This window comes from Pinus tabuliformis, chromosome 9, assembly GCF_031772625.1.
Source record: "Pinus tabuliformis cultivar Carrire ecotype Pingquan chromosome 9, CPIR1, whole genome shotgun sequence".
Lineage (NCBI taxonomy): Eukaryota > Viridiplantae > Streptophyta > Pinopsida > Pinales > Pinaceae > Pinus > Pinus tabuliformis.
The window spans coordinates 2,009,286,806-2,009,310,001 of record NC_142307.1 but is presented as its reverse complement, the minus strand read 5'-3'; positions in this window follow the sequence as shown (position 1 = coordinate 2,009,310,001).

Sequence of the window (23,196 nt, the reverse complement as noted above, 5' to 3'; positions counted from 1 at the left end):
GTTTTATCAAGCCCACATGCCATAAGATATGATAATCAAGCAATTTTTTTTTGAAATGGTGATGAGTGTTTGTAGAAACATTATTTTAAATATAATACGTCTACATACACAAATATATTCAAATATTTACCACTGATATTGATATACTCAGCAAGTTGCAACAAACACAACTCTTTCTACATATAAATAAATTTATTTATTTATGTACTTTTTTATTCTATTTTCTACACTAACCTACTCTACCTTGAAAAATAAAGTATACTTACGTATAAGAGTACTTCCAATGGAACCATTTTCTAAATAAGGCCTCAAATGTGTACATACTCGAATTTGAGAAATGCATCTCAGTAAATACTAGGGTATGAGAGACCAACTTCCCCATTAAGGATGGTGTCAAGAATTACAGTTGAAGTAGGGAGTGATGTTGAAAGCAAACAATAGAGTGAAACTAGTCTTCAATATAGTCTTTATTTCCCATAGTTGTCATATCATGAAGTTCTTCAACTAGGTTCCAGATTATGTTGATGCTTTCTTCCTTGACTTCCACCCATGAGTTTTGAGGGCCTTCTTCTGCCCCTTTTGTTTGGATCTTTGTTCAGGCAATTAAAACATTTAAAAGTTCTCATAGCTCAGAACCTGGAGTAGGGTAAGAAAGAGTCCCTCCCCAGGGTGAGAGAATGATTTTGAAACAGAAAATAAAAAGTGGAGAAAAACCTAAGCTCCGGGCCTGGAGCAAGGTAAGGAAAATTCCTTTCCCAGGGCAATAGATTGGTTATAAAAAAAATAAAAGAAAATAAACTAAGAAGAAAAATCGTACACTCAAGGCCTAGAGCAGGAATAGAAACCTTTCCTCTCCAGGGTGAGAGATTGGGTCTTAAGAAAAACAAAAGAAAGAAAGGAAAATAAACAGGAAAATCTTACGCTCGGGGCCTGAAGCAGGAATAAAAACCTTTCCTCCTCAAGGCGAGAGATTTATTCAGTAGCCAACACCGACTGTGCTCTTGCGCCTTGATAGCCTCCTCGAAAACGATGCCAAAATGTTGGTTTCCAAGTGTGAATAAAACTATGCAACCCTTTCCCACATTAATGATCAATATGTGTTAGGATATTCCGACACATAGGAAATAGTTAAGTACAACTTGGTCTAGTATAGAGTTAGGTAAAATGTGTTTCTTTACTATGTACATTTTGTAACTTACAATCCGATGGTCACGATATGTAGTGATCCGACGGTTCATTCTCTCCTCGGTATTACCGACAATTGATCCGTGGCTTAACACCCGATTGGTCCATGATCTCTATTTAAAGAGCATGGAGGGTCATTTGTAGGTTAATCGTTCATGAGAGAAGCTTATGTAAATTTTCATTCTTTTATTAATAAATTGCCTGAAGTGGCCGCGTTGGCTCAGGCCGTGGATTGTTCCCCTCTTTGAGGGTTTTAACCACGTCAAAAGTACTGGTGTATTGATCTGCGATCTGTTTGTGAGCGGTGTCCTTTGGCATTCTGTCTGAGGAACTTCAACTTTTGTAATCGAGATGGACACTTAGAATCCAAATGCTTTAAGAAGATGGAAGCCTTGGAAGCAACAATGAAGAAGCATAACATCAATTTTGAGCAATCTTCAACTTCAACTTCATCTTCAGGAATGGCACTTTCTGCATGTGGTTGTCAAGCATCTCAGTCTGGCTATGAACTAAATGTATCTTCTTCTTCTCATTCTCATGAGTGGCTCATTGATTCTGGAGCTTCTTATCACATGGCCAAAAACAAAGCCATGATTTCTTCTCTAAATGATTGTAACACCAAAAATATATATGTTGGTGATGATAGATCTCTTAGTGTTGTAGGGACTGGAACTGTTCATCTAGACAATGGTTATTTTAATGATGTATTATGTGTTCCAACCTTATCCTGCAACCTTCTATCTGTATATCAGATAACCCATTCAGGTGAAGGTAAAATCATTGAATTTTCACCTCACGATGTTGTAATTAAGGACCTAAGAGATCCTAGACAGATTTTAGCTACTGGCATTGCTGATGATTCTACAAGATTGTATAAGTTTCACAACTTTGGGTCATCAAATCTTCCCTCAGTATTTGTTGCTCATAATGATGAAGTGAGCAAACTTTGGCATGAGAGATTTGGTCACTTAAATTATCGCTCTCTTCAGAATCTATGTAAAGAAAATATGGTGACAGGTCATCCAATGGTATCTTGCAGAGATGGTGTTTGTTCCGGATGTGTACTCGGAAAACATCATCGGGACAGTTTTGAAAATTGTGCCTCTTGGCACGCCTCATCCCCTTTACAGCTTGTGCATAGTGATTTATGTGGTCCACTTCCAGTTGCTTCATTCTCTGGCTACAAGTATTTCTTAACTTTCATTGATGATTTCTCCAGACGCACTTGGGTATACGTCTTAAAACTCAAGAGTGAAGTATTTAACATGTTCTTGGCCTTTAAGGCCTTTGTTGAAAAATAATCTGGACATCAAATTCTTAAGCTAAGATCTGATAATGGTGGAGAACATGTTAAAAACACATTCATCAACTTTTGCACTGAGAATGGAATTCAAATGCAACATACTGTTCCATATACTCCACAACAAAATGGTGTAGCTGAAAGGAAGAATCGCACCTTAAAGGAAATGGCTAATTGTATGCTTCAATCTAAAGGACTTAGTCTTAATTATTGGGTAGAAGCAATTAACTGTGCAAATTACATAATAAATCGCACTCCTACTAAGGTTTTAAAGAATATCACTCCAAAAGAAGCATGGAGCTCAATCAAACCAGATGTAAGTCACTTTCGTGTTTTTGGAAGTGAAGCATGGGCCCATATTCCAGATGAGAAACATAAAGCTTTAGAGCCTAAGAGTGAAAAATGTATTTTTGTTGGATATTCTGAAGATGTCAAAGGATATAGAATTATTCCACTTAAGTCCAAAAATGTTATCATTAGAAGAGATGTAAAGTTTGCTAAAAATATATCGGCCTGCGAGCCTAGTTCGGTGGATGTGCCACCTCTCCCTATCTCTTCTACTTTTGAAAATATTTCTTCTTCAGATGATGAAAGCGAGGATGAAAATCCTCCCCCACCTTCTCAGGATCCTCCTTCAGCTCCTCAGCTTCCAAAATGGGTCCGTGCTACTCGGGATGCAGCAGGTGATCTTGCTGGTGATCCTATAGATCAGCGACGTACACGTTCTCAGTTCGAGAGAGCCTCTTCTTTACTGGCTCAAGCTTCAGTGAATTATGATCCTAACACCTTTGCAGAAGCTTCAGGCCATCCAAATTGGGAAGCAGCTATGAATGAAGAATATCATTCGTTATTGGCAAATGATACATGGGATCTTATTCCTCTACCAAAGGGACGAAAACTTGTTAGATGCAAATGGGTTTATAGAACCAAGTATGGACCAGATGGGAAAGTTGATAAACATAAAGCTCGTCTTATTGCTAAGGGTTTTTCACAAGTTGAAGGCATTGACTACACTGAAACCTTCTCCCCTGTTGCCAAAATGAACTCTATCCACCTTGTTCTTTCCCTTGCTGCCTCTTTCAAATGGGAAGTCCATCAGATGGATGTTAAATCCGCCTTCTTGCATGGGGACATGCATGAAGAAATCTATATGGAACAACCTATTGGCTTTATACAAACAGATTCCAGCCTTGTATGTCAGCTTAAGAAATCCCTTTATGGTCTCAAGCAAGATCCTCGAGCTTGGTATGCCAAAATGGATAACTTTCTTTTAGAAAATGGATTTTCTAGGTGTCATTCTGACAATACTGTCTACACCAAGAAAGTGGGCAAGTCTCTTATCATTCTTGTTCTTTATGTTGATGATCTTATCCTGACTGGTAGTGATCCCAACCTTATAAACCATGTGAAGTCTAGCCTTAAAAGGAAGTTTGAAATGACAGACTTAGGACACTTACATTATTTTCTTGGTCTTTAAGTCTTGCAATCCAAGGAAGGTATTTCCCTTTCTCAGTCCAAGTATGCCTGTGATATTCTACGCCATTTGGTATTTCCCTTTCTCAGTCCAAGTACGCCTGTGATATTCTACACCAAGGTTGTAAGCTAGCCCCTTCTCCCTTTCAGTCTGGAGTCAAAATTTCACTCACTTGTACTTCTCCTGAAGTTGATGCTACCTTATACCATCAACTTGTAGGAAAACTTTTGTATCTAACCCATACTCGTCCTGACCTTTCCTTTGCCGTTGGCCTTGTTGCTTGGTTTATGCAAAACCCACGTGAAAGTCATTGGAAAGCAGCTAAAAGAATACTTCGTTATGTTCGAGGTACAGTTCAGTTTGGGATTCATTACAGTGCCGAAGCATCTCCTCTATTGGTTGGTTTCACTGATTCCGATTGGGCTGGTGACCCTGATGATCGGAAGTCTACTGCAGGTTATGTGTTCACTCTTGGTTCAGGACCTATTACATGGCTTGCAAGAAACAAGGTGCCATTTCTCTTTCTTCAGCAAAAGAAGAGTATCGTGGTGCCGTAGAAGCTAGTAAGGAAGCCTTGTGGCTTCGTCAGATCTTGTCAGAGTTTGGCTTTCAGCAGCAGCATCCGACTACACTTTGGTGTGATAATCAAAGTGCCATTCAACTATGCAAAGATCCAGTCCAACATCAGCGTAGCAAACACATTGAACTGCACATGCACTTCATCAGAAGCTCATTCATGACCATGTTCTTGAAGTGCAATATTATTCAACAGATGATCAAGTTGCAGACATCTTTACAAAGGCTCTCACAGAGGCGGAGTTCACTAAACTTCGATTTATGGTTGGAGTTCAGGAAGTTGTCACTAAGGGGGTATAGTCTCTAGTGCCTCCTTCCTTCTCCTATTGTGTCATATTTGTAAATCCTTCAATGCTATCCCAAGTTGTTCTTAAGGGGGGATGTTAGGATATTCCGACACATAGGAAATAGTTAAGTACAACTTGGTCTAGTATAGAGTCAGGTAAAGTGTGTTTCTTTACTATGTACATTTTGTAACTTACAATCCGATGGTCACGATATGTAGTGATCCGACGGTTCATTCTCTCCTCGGTATTACCGACACTTGATCCATGGCTTAACACTCGATTGGTCCATGATCTCTATTTAAAGAGCATGGAGGGTCATTTGTAGGTTAACCGTTCATGAGAGAAGCTTATGTAAATTTTCATTCTTTTATTAATAAATTGCCTGAAGTGGCTGCGTTGGCTCAGGCCGTGGACTATTTCCCTCTTTGAGGGTTTTAACCACGTCAAAAGTACTGGTGTATTGATCTGCGATCTGTTTGTGAGCGGTGTCCTTTGGTGTTCTGTCTGAGGAACTTACCCTGTAAATTCCTACAATATGGGATCTACTAGTTATTGCAAGGCTAACATGCAAAATATATGCAGGTAACAATTGTACAACCCAAAATTGACCGAGAGTTCATCAACAAACAATAAACAACTATAACGCAAATGGAAATGACAAAAATAACTAATATGTAACAGCAATGGAAATGACATCAATAATTGATCTGTAACAACAAGCCGATTCACATCAAACCATTACAATGAAAAGAAGAAATACATTAATTGAAAAAAAACTAAGCACACATTACTTCAGCAGCACCTGATAAGAAGAGCGGGCCAACTCCCTGATCAGGGTTGTGGTAGAAAAGATCGAAGGCTAGATAATAATCAGAAGATCAATATTGCATTAATAAAAAGGAAAGTATAGAAGTTTGATGTTACATTCTCAAAGAAAAACCTTCAATAGCTGATCTACTCCCCTACATGCATTCTCCATGATTTGTGTCTTTTAAATATACAAACAATAAAGGGAAATTTACAACAAAATTGATTACAAAATGAATTCCCTCGTTCAATTTAGATTGATTACAAAAATATCAATAAGCAAGATGAGATCTGAGAGATCTTTCCATCATGATTCAACTGGAACAAGTCGAATTTGGTCATTGCAATTGGGGCAATTTGGAAAACAACCACAACAGAAAATCTGTGAATATATCTTTCAAAGAACTTTGTTTTTCTCCCAACCCAGACTGAATTTATGAAAACTACACATAGGGAAACTAATTGGTTCGTTCTACACAAAACCCATGTCTCGTATTTTTAAGAGTCTTCTTTGTTTTCCAAAAATGTCCAATGAAAAAGTGTCACGTTTTATTCCAATGAAATTCTAAGTTGGAATATTTGATTATGAGTTGAAGATCAAATTTGCAATCTGCAAGAGACCTTGGAGGCTAAAATCATGAGTGGTGTTATAAAAAATTGATCAATAAACCTTTATTAGAAATATCATGCATAACAATCATCAATTTATTAAAAATAAAGGAGAACAAATATTACCTATCCACAAGAGCATAAATAATTATGAAATGGAATTATATAATAAATTATGGTAAATAATGTGATAAATGAATAGTAGAAATTGATGAAATGGATGTTAAGAAGTGATAATAATGATGACAAATTAGTAACCAAATAGCTCTCATACTTACCTGAGATTTGCTATGAAGCATTGTTCCCTTATATCATTTGATGCATTATCATCTATTAGGTCATAGATACATTGTTCATCCATTTACAAGTAAAAACATGATGAGAGCCATACATAGCCACTATCATAAAACATATACATAACCAACATAATAGCAACGAAAATACCAATGAAATCACAACCATATGATCCACATATAAACCAATATAATACTAATAGAAATACAAGGAGAAATGACCTCATATTGATGATGCAAAATCCAAACCCGAGATGGGACTAGCACATTCCACCTGACCATAGAATGGTTGAGCCAAATCTCTCTTCAGCCATTCACCCCCATGCCATATTCTAAGCATGAATGTGGGACTCAAACCAAAAGAACCAACCAAGGCATCCCGAGACTAAACCACCTCACCCTCATCAATAGAAACCAGGCTTTAGTGTAATCCATTCTGGATCACTAGGCCAACACAATGAACATGTAATAATAGGCTTTGCCATGATCTCCACCCAATCACTAGGCTAAAAAAGCATGCATGCCACTAGATTTCTCCACGTACACCATGAGGAATTTTCTTGTCTCCTAGTCTCTCAAGATTTACTGCAAACCACACCGGATAACTAGGCCCTAACCGAGACCCACTTTCCATGCTTTACCACATATCCCAACCCACGATTACATTTCCTAACGAAGATAAATCCACCTCTTGGCTTTTTTGTATATCCTTCTATTTGTTGACAAGGATTCCTAGGCCCACCAAGGCAACAAAATCATGGCTTTACCGTAACCCACAATCTGGATTAGGGGTTACTAGGCTAGTGACTTTACCGTGATCCACTGTATGGTTCAGGGACCACTAGGCCATGTGCTCTATCATTTGGAGATCCACCTCACTCAACTTCAAATCCATTCGGCAATCTAGCTCAACCAAAACATGAGAACCCCTTCACACCATGACTATCCAGAAATTGCGAGGCTAGGCTGAAAACATTGTCACACCTAGAAAAACCCATGCCATAATAGCAAAAGAACCACATGCAATACCATGCATACCAAGTCTAGAAAAGAAAACACACATGCAAATTGATACCTACAAAGAGTATTGTTGTAGCTTCTTGATATTTCTCTTCCTTTCTTGATCTAATTCCAAAATGCTCCAAGAAAACTCTAAGTTCCCGAGAGTGTGAGAGAGAGAGAAAAATGAGAGAGATCTAAAACTAAACTGAAAAAAGGTTACAAACTAATCCTCATAAGCCTTTTTATCAATTAGGCCTCTATTTTCTTCATTTTTCATTATTTTCCTTCATTTTCCTCCTCACATGCAACCTGTGACCTTTCACCTTCCTTTTCTCCTAATTTCCATTACTTTCATAAATAAATGTGCCAAAAATGCTATTTTTCCTTTCCAAAGCCTTAAACATTGTGTTTTCCAATTCCTTTAGGCATACTAAACCGATGAACTCCCACACTAGGTTGTTTTCCCCAACATTCAGCTTGGAATAAGTGTCCCATCAACTGTGGTTATTATTTTTTCCTTTATTAACTTTATTACATGGAATTTTCACCAGGGTTGTTACAACTTCCTCTAGGTGGTGGCCTAGGAAACTATTGGGAGTGGTGGATTCCAACAGGTAATGTCCTGCATAGTTGAGGGAGTGGTGGCTTCTAGCAGGTGGTGGTTGTAAATTTTGGGGAAGTGGTGTCTTTCATCAGGTAGTGGCCTTGAGTGAGTGGCGGCTGACATGCATTACAAGTCGAGGCTTGCACAATAGTGGTGGCCAATGCATGACGTAAGAGAAGAATTTATAAGAAGCAGATGAAGACAAGTAGATGGTGATTTTTCTCCCAGAAGGGTTTTATCTCATGTTTATGTATGTTTCTTTTTATATATCACTCATGGTTTAATTTTTGTTGATTATATTTTGTGCTACTAATTAATGATTCAATTGATTGTAAAAGAAAAAGGAAAAAAGTTTAATTGATTGATCCATCTGTACAATACTAATTCACCCTCCCCTCTCAATATTGTCAATCTCCCAACAATTGTTATTAGAGTAGGTTCTTTTAGGTGCAACTTGACTACTGAAAGGTAGATCTGGTAAATTTTTGAATTTTTTTTAGGAATGGATCATCAAGGAGTTTATTTACTCACTGCTTCAAAGTACTAGGTACGGAAACACAATGTTAAATCTAAATTATTGGATTATTGATATGATATTTGGAAGTTTTCATGTGAAGGATGTGGAAAAGATCCTATTCCAGCAAATCTTATGCAATAGAATGCCCAAGCGAAATGTGTGATCTACGAAAATCTTCATAATGAAGATGTGGAGAAGATAGTAGATCTGATATCTGCTAAAGAAATTTAGGACAGATTGCAGGTATGGTATGGAGGAGATAACAAAAATAGAAATGGAGAGAACAAGAGAAAAAGTAAAAAGGAAAAGAAAGCATCTCACAATATAGAATTTCAAACTGATGAAATTAATCCCGTTAGTACGAGTTCAACAACTGATCTTCAAGGGAAGAAATCAGAAGATGAAGGTGCAAGAGAACTAGTTGTATTCCAACAAGGTAGATCGTAAGGTAATGATGATTGTGAGCCAATTTATAACTATGTATTAGATGGATCTGATGTTAGCATGTTGAGTTGCATATTGAAGATGAGAATGATGATATGCTTCTTAAAACTAAACTTGAGTCACTCATGGTTGTAGCAGAAAAAATCTATGTTCAAGTTAGTACGTTGACAACTATGTGTAGAGACCAAGGATACCTTTTCTAGATCTGTTATGGAAATGAGGTTGAGATTGATCCAAAAATGGATCCTGGATAAACCTCTAAGTCTAAAAGACTTCATGCAAGAGGTAAAAGGTGCCAAATGGCACAAATCCTTTGTAAATAAGAGGAAAATGAAAATCGCAGGCTGCTCTTAGAAATAGTCTCATTGCAGAGATCTTCTCATTCTGAATCCAATGCAACTTGAATGGGTGAAAACAGACTTCAAATGAAGAAGTTATCATGAAAAGAAGCTCCCCTTGTTCCTTTAAAAATGAGGCAAATTCTTTGAAAAATGGACTTAAGGCCTTAATGAAGGAAATCACATTGGAGAAACCAAGCGGAAGTGTTATCAACCCTTGGCCTTTAAAGGGAAGTACGATTGGACATGGGCCGTTAGATCAACGGTGGAGATGGCTTCATCTCATCACAATAGAACAGTGGCACTGGGTCAGACCTTAAGCCTCAAGCGATTGCGATATGCGATCGCCACAATATCGCATCGCAATGTTTCATTGAACGTTGAAAGGACCCTGGGCCATTTACATATGCGATAGCAATAAGCCGATGCGATCGGCGATTGGATCGCACGATAACAAGGGCCATTGACAATGCGATAACGCCGAGATGCGAGATGCAATGTGATACGCAATCGGCAGATCGCAGTCAGCACATTACAGTGGAGCGGGGCAGATATGTTATGTATTATATATGCGATGCCATGGTTCGACCCAATGGGGCGGTAAACAACATTGGATATATATTGAAGTCCATCAAAAGGTTGTTTTATGTGCATTTTTGCATATTTCGTTTAATAAACGAAAAGCGAAGGGAAGCGCGATGCGAAGTAAACTGGACCTGAAAGGGTTCGGGAATGAAAATGGATAACATTTGAAATCCGCCAAAGCCATACTTGCATTATTTTCCACGTTTTAATGTATTTTAAAAATACAAAGGGGAAACCCATGGAGTAGGCCTTGTGACATGCAATAGTGACCTACGGGTGGACCCGATAGGAGAATAGGTTGCAGTTATGAATATTTCAAGTCTAGATGGATAGTGCTTTGTGGATTTTTTCGTGTATTGCAGTGTTCTCTGTGTAAAACACAAAACTATTGTTTTTAAGGGATTTCAAGCGCCAATGCCCTCATCCGTTACGGAACAGGTGGCCGCTTGCCCAAAGGGCATTATGCAATGATTATTTAATGCTCAGAAGAGGGATTCGAGCGGACCCAAAGCCAGAAGACAGAGAGCCCGAAAGGGAAAACCAACAGACAGTGTTGATTTGGCTTAAAAAACCATGAATGTCAAAGACAAAGGGCTGCTGGGTTGTTGAATAGTGGCCAAGTTATTGTTTGTTGCTGAATGCTGAAAGTAGTAGCAGCAGAGAGCCGAGAGAGCAGAGCGATAGAGAGCCAAAGAGCTACTGTGTAGAGCTGCTAAATTGTTGATGGTGGCCAAGTGCTGAAACTGATCACAAGTGGGCAGTGTTGAGATAGAGTAGAAGCAAAAGAGAAGCCTACGGGGTCACTTGGAAGCCAAGTGAAAAGCCAAGAGGACTGTTTTTCTGATAGAGATCCAAAGAAGCCAGAGATGAGGAGCCAAGAGCCAAAGAGTCAGAGCCAAGAGCCAGAACCAAGAGCCAAAGAGCCAGAGTCAGAGCCAAGAGCCAGAACCAAGAGCCAGAGAGCCAAGAGCTAGAGCGTCAAGAGGCAAAGGGATAAAACGGTGTCTAAACTCACTGTTTATGTGTAGAACAACATGAGTTGATCTAAAGAGGTTGTAAAAGACTTACATCATAATCCTAGAGATCCTAGTTGAATTAACTAGAGCTCACGGAGACGTAGCCCAAGAGTTGTGGGTGAACTCCAAATTAACATTGATGTTTCTGTGTGTGTTTTATTGTTGCATTATCTATGCTGCTTTATTTACTATTATATGCATTTATATATCAGTTTCAACACATTAATTTACAACACTTAACAGTAAAAAACAAATACAAGCATACACTCATATTTTCAAGCATTTCTTAATTCCGCATTGGTTAATCAAATAGACTTGGGAAAATTCAAGCTTTGGAAGTGGGATAGGTTCTTGTAAGCTAGACCAGAAGCCTAAGAACCCCATTTTTAGATCGGAGATCAAAGGAGAAATTATTAATTTGAAAATATAGATTGAATAATTTAGAAGAGTAGAATATGTGAAGAGAAGAAAGTTGAAGGAGAGAGAGGGCTGAGTTGAAGAGATTGAGGATGAAGTTTTAACTATGAGGAAGCAATTTGAAGAGAAAGAAAATCAAATAAAGAAGGAGAAGAGTATGAGGCTATTGGAAAACATGTTTGAGATCCAAATATCTCCCTTGAACATATCTAGTTTTAACTTTCATGTGGGAGAGTCCAGCTCATAGGCGTGTGCAAACAATGATGTAGAACCCAAGAAGTTTGTAGCAGAAAATGGCACCAAAATGAGCATCAAGAAAGAAAGGAGACAACAAATCTAGTAGTAACCAAGAAAAGAAACTTAAGGATCACCTATTAATAAACAACCTTTCACTCCAAGAGAATATTATGATAGATATGACAAAATTTAAAGGATAAGCAATACTCCATTTGATCCTTTAATGGATGAGATCGAGTGCTACATCTATCATAACTTTGGACAAATTGCAACTAGCTATGGAAGAAAAATGTACAAATCTAATAAACAAAGCATGCAGCAATATGGGAAACAAAGGAGATTACCAGCCATAATGTATATTAGTTCATTTTATGGGTATTGTTTCTAATGTAACCTATTTTTCCACAAGGAAGTTGATTGTAGATCTTGTGCACGAGGTAGAGGCATGTTTTGTGAAACACAAAGATTTGGCATAGTTAGCAGAGGGTATGATCACCTTGTCTCATACCTCGGTGATGTGAGGTGTTATAACTGTGACAATATTGGTCACATGGCTAGAGATTGCAGTTTTTTTGGTTCGTCAAGACAAATTCGACAAAATGAGTATTTGATTCAACATAGGACTAGTAGAAAACCAGAGGTGATCGCACATATCAAGAAGTAGCCTACCACAGTGTGGGTGAAGAAGGAGGAGCAATAAGTAAAGTGTGGAATTTATCTGTGCACATTTGATGATGATGACCAATGGTACATTAATAATGGTTGTTCCCATCATATGTCTAGGGAAAAGAGAAATTTTCTCTCCTTGAGGAATACCAAAGATGGCCATGCCATTCTTGGAGACAATGCACCTGCTAAGGTATCAGGCAAAGGAAAGGCCAATCTTGTTGATGAGAAAACTAATGCAGTTGATGTATCTCGGTGATGAGTAAACTAATGCAGCTGGGTGAAGGAAAGGCCAATATTGGTGATGATAAAACCAATGTTGGTTGAAGGGTTGAAGCACAATATCTTGAGTGTGAATCAGATGGTTGATAGAGGCAAGGAAGTGATCTTAAAATCTAAAGGGTGCTACATCAGAAAAGTAAAGTCAAAGAGAGTAATTGCAAGAGGAATTAGGACCCCACACAATGTGTACATGCTAAAGGGAAGAGTAGGCAAAAGAAAACGATAGAAGAAAGTATCTTCCTCTTTAAATTCCTATAGAAGAAGAAAAATCCCCATTTTAGTCCATGGTTCTTAGATCTATTCACAAGAAAGACTGCAAAAGAGTGTTTGGTCATAGGGGGAGCACATGACAACAACATGGGAAGCATGAAGAATTGATGCAGATGAGTAGCAATATGGTAGCATGGTGTGTATGAGAGTCCTCATGTGCAATAATGTCCATGGGATCATCATGTAGTTTAGAAGGTATATGAGCTCATGGGGAGCTATGTATGTATCTAGGGTTGTTGGGTTGTGTTATATTCTTTCCATGACTAGCCCATGTAGTTAACCGGGGGGTTAGAAGGGGGGAGAAGCCCCCCTTTCGTTGTGTCGATTGCGTAGCGGATGGGGGGGGTGTCACAGGGGGTTTTAGGGGTGCAGGTAACCCCACTCTATGGGGTTCGGGGCAGAGCCCCAAAAAAATTTTGGTTTTGGACCCTATGTTAGGTTGGGTAGACCTACCTATGGTTTTGTGCATGATTTTCGCACATGGTTTTGGACAAGATGGTTTTCGGTCCATGGTTTTGGACGCAATGGTTTTTGGTCCATGGTATTGGATGCTTTGGCATGTATAAATATGTATTGTAACATTGAAAGGAAAATAATGAAAAATCAAGCTAGTAGTCTCAGTTTTGGGATCCAGGGGAAAATCTTTGTGTATATGTGTTTTATGTGTTATGCTCTCACATTGTTTATTTTCTGTGTTTTATAATTCATATGCAGGTAATTCCTATACAGGGTTAAAACCTACATTTGGAATTAGAGCTATTTTGGCTTCAATGGGATGCCTTTGTTGCTGAGGGGTTTCGATCGGGCCTGTGATAGACCCTGTTCAGTGAGAGATCTATGAGATCGATTCTCGTGGTGAAAGAAGATGGCAAGCAGTGGAAAGATAGAGATAGAGAAATTTAATGGTTAGATTTTTGAGTTGTGGAAACTCAAGATGGAGGATCTGTTAGTGGATAAAGATCAGTGGATAGTGGTAGATCCGGGTACTAAACCAACGGGAGTGTCCGATGAAGAATGGAAGAAGTTAGATCGAAAGGCAAAGAGCACAATATGATTTTATGTCTTAGATTTAGTATTGCTGAATGTATCAGGCAAAGCTACGACTAAGGCTTTGTGGGACAAGTTAGTGACTTTCTACCAATTTAAGTCTCTGGTGAATAAACTGTTCCTGCAGAAAAAGTTGTATAACCCGAGGATGAAAGATGGAGACTCGGTGACAGAGCATCTGAACACATTTAATACTGTGGTAAGTCAGTTACTATCTATTGATATTAAAATTTCAGATGAAGATAAGTGCATCAGTTTGTTGTGTTCTCTACCAGATTCGTGGGATAGTCTAGTTATTGCAATAGGTAGCAATACAATTGCCTTGCAGTTTGATGAAATATTCTCATCCTTGCTGACAGAGGAGACGAGACGAAAAAATATGGAGAGCTAGAATGGTGATTCCTTGTATGTACGAGGACGGTCCCAGAACAGAAACAAAAATAAGTCATCGAGTGGGGGATCTAAATCTAGAGGTGCTGGAAATGCAGAAAGGAAGGGCACTACAAAAGGGACTATAAATCTAAAGCTCTTGATAAAGGAAAGGTATCTGATGATTCTCCTTCTGTAGAGGCGAAAACCACCTCAGATGAAGGTGGGGATGTGTACTTGGCTTCTTCAAGTACACATGGAGATCATGAGGCATGGTTGATTGACTCAAGTGCATCCTTTCACTTCACTCCCCATAGAGAGTGGTTTTGCAAGTATGAGAAATACGATGGTGGTAATGTCTTCTTGGGGGATGATAGGAAGGTTAGAATCGTTGGTCGCGGAAAAGTAAAGTTGAAGTTGCAAGGTGGAAGGGTTAGAACACTTCTGGGTGTTCTGCATATTCCTGCATTAGCTAGAAATATGATTTCTATATGCAAGTTGGATGATGTAGGTGTAAAAACAGTGTTCGTGAAGGATACCTGCAAGATGGTTCGGGGGGCACTGGTATTGATGCGGGGAGTTTGAATTGGAACTCTGTACAAGCTGCAAGGTATCACTGATGTTGATGGGTGCAATAGCTCCGTGGTTCCTGAAAGTGGAGCAGAGAATCTAGTGGTCTCTGGAGAGAAGACCATGTTGTGGCATCAAAGGATAGGACATATTGGAAACAAGGGCCTTCGAATACTTCATGGTAAAGGTATGGTAGAAGGTATGAGTAATAGCTCTCTGGTTTTTTATTTCTGTGAAAATTCTGTATATGGGAAGCAGAATTGGGTGAGTTTCCCCTCTGGTGGTAAGAGGGCGACACAGATATTAGAGCTTGTGCAAAGTGATGTGTTTGGACCTATGAAGGTTCCATCACTAGGTAAGTCTGTGTACTATGTATCATTTATAGATGACTTCTCAAGGAATACATGGATATATTTCCTTAAGAAAAAATTTGAAGTCTTTGATAGGTTTAAAGAATTTAAGGCTCTGGTGGAAAACTAGACAGAGAAGAAGACAAATGCAGAAGGAAAGGTGGAGAAACACAAAGCTCAGTTGGTAGCAAAAGGTTATTCCCAGGTGCCGAGAATTGATTTTGGTGATCTTTTTTCTCCTGCTACCAAGGTAACTTCTATTAGATTACTTTTATTTGTTGCTGCTGCTTTTGATTTTGAGGTAGAATAGATGGATGTGAAGACAACATTTCTTCATGGGGATTGGAAGACGAGATCTACATGAAGCAACCTGAAGCATTGCGGTGAAGGGCAATAGATAACTAGTATGGGTTAAAATAGTCACCAAGGATGTGGTATCAGAAATTTGATACATTTATACGGGGACTTGGCTTCACCAGAAGCAAAACAGATCATTGTGTGTATTTTAAATTAATTAGTGACCATGTTATTTATCTAGTCTTGTATGTGGATGATATGTTGCTGTTTGGAAATGACAAAGAAATTATCCAGCATTTCAAGACCCATTTGTCCTCCAAATTCAACATGAAAGATCTTGGTGCTGCAAACTATATTTTGGGCATCGAAATTAAAAGAGATTGGACAAAGAGGAAGCTCTGGTTAAACTAGAGGAAGTATGTCAAGACAATATTGCAGAGGTTTAATATGCAGGATAGTAAACTGGTGAAGGTTCCTATTCCTGTAGGTGTAAAATTATCTGTTGAACAATGCCCAAGGCACAAGAAGAGGAAGAGGACATATCCCGTGTTCCATATGCAAGTGCAGTCGGTAGCCTGATGTATTTGATGGTCTATACTAGACTAGACATTGCACATGTAGTGGGAGTATTGAGAAGGTTTATGTCAAAACCAGGGAAGGAGCACTGGACAACAGTGAAGCGGGTTTTTAGGTATTTGCATGGCACTAGTGATTATGGTTTGTGCTACCAAGGAAGACTAGAATTGGATAGATTGTTGGATATCCATGGATTTGTTGATGTAGACTGGGCTGGAGATCTGGATCAAAGAATATATACAAGTGGGTATATGTTTAACCTATTTGGAGGTATAGTCAGTTGGATGAGTAAGAAACAATCTGTAGTGGCACTGTCAACTACAGAGGCAAAATACATGGCAACCACTCATGCAAACAAGGAAGCAATTTGGTTGCAGAGATTGTGTTCAAGTATGGGGTTAGTACAGGGAGATATAAGGATAGACTGTGACAACCAAAGTGTAATTTTCTTGGTAAAGAACCCTACATATCATTCAAAGACAAGGCACATTGATGTTCAATATCACTTTGTGAGGGATATGATAGAAGACAAAAAGGTGTTGCTGCTAAAGGTGGAAACTTTGAAGAATAGTATAGATGCATTGACAAAATCTGTGAGCTCTAAGAAGTTCTCTTGGTGTAGAGAAACAATGGGCATTGTAGGGCTAGATAAATGACTAAGCTCTCTTATGGCCCCTGTGGAAAGAAAACAACAAGTGGGAGAATGTTGGGTTGTGTTATATTCTTTCCACGACTAGCCCACGTAGTTAATCGGGGGGTTAGAAGTGGGGCAGAGCCCCCCTTCATTTCGCCGATTGTGTAGCCGGGGGGGGTCACAAGGGGTTTGAGGGGTGTAGGTAACACGGACCTACCTATGGTTTTGTGGATGATTGTCACAAATGGTTTTGGACATGATGGTTTTTGGTCCATGGTTTTGGACGCAATGGTTTTTGGTCCATGGTATTGGATGCTTCAGCATGTATAAATATGTATTATAACATTGAAAGGAAAATAATGTTAAATCAAGTTGGTAGTCCCAGTTTTAGGATCCACGGGAAAATATCTATGTATATGTGTTTTATGTGTTATGCTCTTGCATTGTTTATTTTTTGTGTTTTAGAATTCATATGCAGGTAATTTCTGTACGGGGTTAAAACCTACAAGGGTTTCAAGGCTTACATACTATATTTCTTATTTCTTTCACTCATTCTTTCATAGTAGATCCACATGGTTGTAGTCATGATTTGGAAGTTGTGAATCAACATTTTATGTACTTATTCATGTTACCATTGTTAGTTGGGTAAGTAACCCTAGTATGAGTCATGTATGGGAGCAAGATTAATTTGGAATGAATAAAAGTAGAGAGCATTTATTTTTTCCATGTAAGAACTTTTGTGTGCATTGAGTAGCCCTATATGTACTTTCTTATCATTTGGTTCAACCATGTGTAAGAGAGTGAGTCTTAGTGTCATACATTCATTGTAGAGATGATTCATGTTACAACAATATATGGGGTTTTGGAGTCATTGTTATAGCCCTATATTTCATTCATGAAGCCTTGTACTATATGTTCATTATTTGGTGATGGGTTGTTGTGGGTCCTTGGTCTAGTGGTGTAGTCTCTTGAAAGTGGCAAGGAGGCTTATTGAAGAGCATCAAATATTGTTTTCTAGCAGCTTGGAGGTATTACTTATAGCCCCAATACATGTTCAACAAAAGGGAGCTCATGGTGTTGGCATAGTGTCATGTTGGTTGCAGGAGGCAACAAAATTCTTAGTTCCTAATGATTATCTTACACGAGTTATGTAATTGATCATCCTTCATCATAAAAAATTAGTATCAGTAGAGTATAGTTGGTGTCAACATGGTGTTTTAGTGAGGAATGATTACCCTTTTCCATTGAAGTCAAAGGGGTAGAGTGAGCTAGCCGCGGGTAGAGAGTGAGACTAGCCAGCTTGAAATGAATGATGATCAATTTGTGGAGTGGTTGTAGGTTTCCATCAATGCTAAGGGGATATTGTTGGTAGCATGGCGTTGGCATTGATGTCATGCAGATGAGTCAACCAGCTAGGGCATTGATGTCAACAACCTAGTGGACTTGTATTGATGGTAAAAATATTGAAAAAAGGTTTGGTAGAGGTGTATAGGTGCTTGTAAAGGTGGTTGAAGTAGGATTCTAACATAGATTGTAGAGCTGGGTTGAAGATACTATTAGGATATTCCGACACATAGGAAATAGTTAAGTACAACTTGGTCTAGTATAGAGTTAGGTATAGAGTTAGGTAAAGTGTGTTTCTTTACTATGTACATTTTGTAACTTATAATCCGACGGTCACGATATGTAGTGATCCGACAGTTCATTCTCTCCTCGGTATTACCGAAACTTGATCCATGGCTTAACACCCGATTGGTCCATGATCTCTATTTAAAGAGCATGGAGGGTCATTTGTAGGTTAACCGTTCATGAGAGAAGCTTATGTAAATTTTCATTCTTTTATTAATAAATTTCCTGAAGTGGCCGTGTTGGCTCAGGCCGTGGACTGTTTCCCTCTTTGAGGGTTTTAACCACGTCAAAAGTACTGGTGTATTGATCTGCGATCTGTTTGTGAGCGGTGTCCTTTGGTGTTCTGTCTGAGGAACTTACCCTGTAAATTCCTACATGGTATTAGAGCTATTTGAGGGCCGCGTCTGTTGGTGATCCAAATATGAAGTCGGTAGAACTGCATCTAACTACCGTTTCCTAGATCTACTATTTCTGACTACTTTCGGGCCGAGAGGACTGCTCTATTGTGTTGGGAGCATTTGTTCCAGTGAGGAACCCCTTTCGTTTCATGCGAAAAGGTTTCCGGCAGCCCTAACTGCGTCATTTTTAAGATCTGGAGGTATACAGTGTTTATTTGCAGTTTATAGTTATTTTCTCTCTGTTTATTTCGGTTTTCGGTTTATTTAGCCTTTTTTATTACCGGATCTATACCTTTCATTTCTGCGTATGCTCTTTGCCCTATGACTCTGTGCGATCTGGGCAAATCAGAAACAGAAAGGAAGGATTTTTCTCATGCGCATGCTCTTTTCCGCTACGCCTTAGTGTGATCTCGGAAAATCAGAAACATTGAGGAAAATATTTAGTTTCTGGCTAAAGCTAACTTCGAGCCGCAAGGTTCGTTTTTGAAAATATTTAGTTTCCGGCTAAAGCTAACTTCGAGCTGCAAGGTTTGTTTTTTTTTGTATGTCCGCGTTGGGTTTTGTGTTTTTTTTTTTGTAGGGAAAAAGAGCTTTCTCAAAGCAAGCACGCAACCCAAAGCATCAACCCCCCCCCCCCCCCCCTCTCTCTCTCTCTCTCAAACTTTTTGTATAGCTCACTTGGTGCAAAGCTAATTTATGAGAGTAGAGGTCTTGGGTTCAAGTCTCCATTTTGTGGGGGCAGATTTTTCATTTCCGCACATTCCCGCACTTCGTTGGCGACTTCTTCAAAAAGCCATAACTTCTTCATTCGGAAGCCATTTTCAGAACCATTTTTTTGAAACAGCCTAATTTTTCGAGATCTTTCCATTGAAACAATTAGTTTCGTATCTATAGCTTCAGTTTTTTTTAAAATGGAAAGTCCATGCCAAGTTATTCTTGACAGCACCAACTACATCCAATGGTGGTCCTACATTGTGGATTTACTTAGAAGTAAAGGTCTTTACAGAATAGCCACAGGCCAAGAGACCAAACCGAAAGATGAAGACAAGGCAGCTAAATGGGAAAATAGGCAAGACCAAGCACGTGGGTTGATAGGGATGTCTATTTCTCCAGATCTTAGATTCCATATTGCAGAACTTGATACTCCTGATGAAGCAATGAAATAGATTACTAAAGTCTTTGGAATTAAAAATGAACTTAAATCCCATCAACTTGAAAATGAATTGCTTACATTGGACCCCAATAATTTTTCTTGCATTGAAGATTTTTTGTCCAAGTTCAAGACCCTTAGACTTCTCTTAGAAGGTGTTAAGGTTAAGAAAGAAGATAGTAGCCTTATCTACTACTACTACATTCTCATGACTGGCTCATTGATTCTGGAGCTTCTTATTACATGGCCAAAAAAAAAGCCATGTTTTCTTCTGTAAATGATTGTAACACCAAAAATATATATTTTGGTGATGATAGATCTCTTAGTGTTGTAGGGACTGGAACTGTTCATCTAGACAATGGTCAGTTTAATGATGTATTGTGTGTTCCAACCTTATCCTGCAACCTTCTATATGTATATCAGATAACCCATTCAGGTGAAGGTAAAATCGTTGAATTTTCACCTCACGATGTTGTAATTAAGGACCTAAGAGATCCTAGACAGATTTTAGCTACTGGCATTGCTGATGATTCTACAAGGTTGTATAAGTTTCACAACTTTGGGTCATCAAATCTTCCCTCAGTATTTGTTGCTCATAATGATGAGTGAGCAAACTTTGGCATGAGTGATTTGGTCACTTAAACTATCGTTCTCTTCAAAATCTATGTAAAGAAAATATGGTGACAGGTCTTCCAATGGTATCTTGCAGGGATGGTGTTTGTTCCGGATGTGTACTCGGAAAACATCATCGAGACAGTTTTGAAAAACGTGCCTCTTGGCACGCCTTAGCCCCTTTACAGCTCGTGCATAGTGATTTATGTGGTCCACTTCCAGTTGCTTCATTCTCTGGCTACAAGTATTTCTTAACTTTCATTGATGATTTCTCCAGACGCACTTGGGTATACTTCTTAAAACTCAAGAGTGAAGTATTTAACATGTTCTTGGCCTTAAAGGCCTTTGTTGAAAAACAATCTGGACATCAAATTCTTAAGCTAAGATATGATAATGGTGAAGAATATGTTAAAAACACATTCATCAACTTTGGCACTGAGAATGGAATTCAAATGCAACATATTGTTCCATATACTCCACAACAAAATGGTGTAGCTGAAAGGAAGAATCACACCTTCAAGGAAATGGCTAATTGTATGCTTCAATCTAAAGGACTTGGTCTTAATTATTGGGCAGAATCAATTAACTGTGCAAATTACATAATAAATCGCACTCCTACTAAGGTTTTAAAGAATATCACTCCAGAAGAAGCATGGAGCTCAATCAAACCAGATGTAAGTCACTTTCGTGTTTTTGGAAGTGAAGCATGGGCCCATATTCCAGATGAGAAACATAAATCTTTAGAACCTAAAAGTGAAAAATGTATTTTTGTTGGATATTCTGAAGATGTCAAAGGATATAGACTTATTCCACTTAAGTCCAAAAATGTTATCATTAGAAGAGATGTAAAGTTTGCTGAAAATATATCGGCCTGCGAACCTAGTTCGGCGGATGTGCCACCTCTCCCTATCTCTTCTACTTTTGAAAATATTTCTTCTTCAGATGATGAAAGCGAGGATGAAAATCCTCCCCCACCTTCTCAGGATCCTCCTTCAGCTCCTCAGCTTCCAAAATGGGTCCGTGCTACTCGGGATGCAGCAGGTGATGTTGCTGGTGATCCTACAAATCAGCGACGTACACGTTCTCAGTTCGAGAGAGCCTCTTCTATAATGGCTCAAGATTCAGTGAATTATGATCCTGACACCTATGCAGAAGCTTCAATCCATCTAGATTGGGAAGCAGCTGTGAATGAAGAATATCATTCATTATTGGCAAATGATACATGGGATCTTGTTCCTCTACCAAAGGGACGAAAACTTGTTAGATGCAAATGGGTTTACAGAACCAAGTATGGACCAGATGGGAAAGTTGTTAAACATAAAGCTCGTCTTGTTGCTAAGGGTTTTTCACAAGTTGAAGGCATTGACTACACTGAAACCTTCTCCCCTGTTGCCAAAATGAACTCTATCCGCCTTGTTCTTTCCCTTGCTGCCTCTTTCAAATGGGAAGTCCATCAGATGGATGTTAAATCCGCCTTCTTGCATGGGGACTTGCATGAAGAAATCTATATGGAACAACCTATTGGCTTTATACAAATAGACTCCAGCCTTGTATGTTGGCTTAAGAAATCCCTTTATGGTCTCAAGCAAGCTCCTCGAGCTTGGTATGCCAAAATGGATAACGTTCTTTTAGAAAATGGCTTTTCTAGGTGTCATTTTGACAATACTGTCTACACCAAGAAAGTGGGAAAGTCTCTTATCATTCTTGTTCTTTATGTTGATGATCTTATCCTGACTGGGATCACCCTGACTGGTAGTGATCCCAACCTTATAAACCATGTGAAGTCTAGCCTTAAAAGGAAGTTTGAAATGACAGACTTAGGACACTTACATTATTTTTTTGGTCTTCAAGTCTTGCAATCCAAGGAAGGTATTTCCCTTTCCCAGTCCAAGTATGCCTGTGATATTCTATGCCATTTTCACATGGAAGACTGTAAGCGAGCCCCTTCTCCCTTTCAGTCTGGAGTCAAACTTTCAGTCACTTGTACTTATCCTGAAGTTGATGCTACCTTATACCGTCAACTTGTAGGAAAAATTTTGTATCTAACCCATACTCGTCCTGACCTTTCCTTGGTTTATGCAAAACCCATGTGAAAGTCATTGGAAAGCAGCTAAAAGAATACTTCGTTATGTTCGAGGTATAGTTCAGTTTGGGATTCATTACAGTGCCGAAGCATCTCCTCTATTGGTTGGTTTCACTGATTCCGATTGGGCTAGTGACCCTGATGATCGGAAGTCTACTGCAGGTTGTGTGTTCACTCTTGGTTCAGGACCTATTACATGGGCTTGCAAGAAACAAGGTGCCATTTCTCTTTCTTCAGCAGAAGCAGAGTATCGTGGTGCCATAGAAGCTAGTAAGGAAGCCTTGTGGCTTCGTCAGATCTTGTCAGAGTTTGGCTTTCAGCAGCAGCATCCGACTACACTTTGGTGTGATAATCAAAGTGCCATTCAACTATGCAAAGATCCAGTCCAACATCAGTGCAGCAAACACATTGAACTGCACATGCACTTCATCAAAAAGCTCATTCATGACCATGTTCTTGAAGTGCAATATTGTTCTACAGATGATCAAGTTGCAGACATCTTTACAAATGCTCTCACAGAGGTGAAGTTCACTAAACTTCGATTTATGGTTGGAATTCAGGAAGTTGTCACT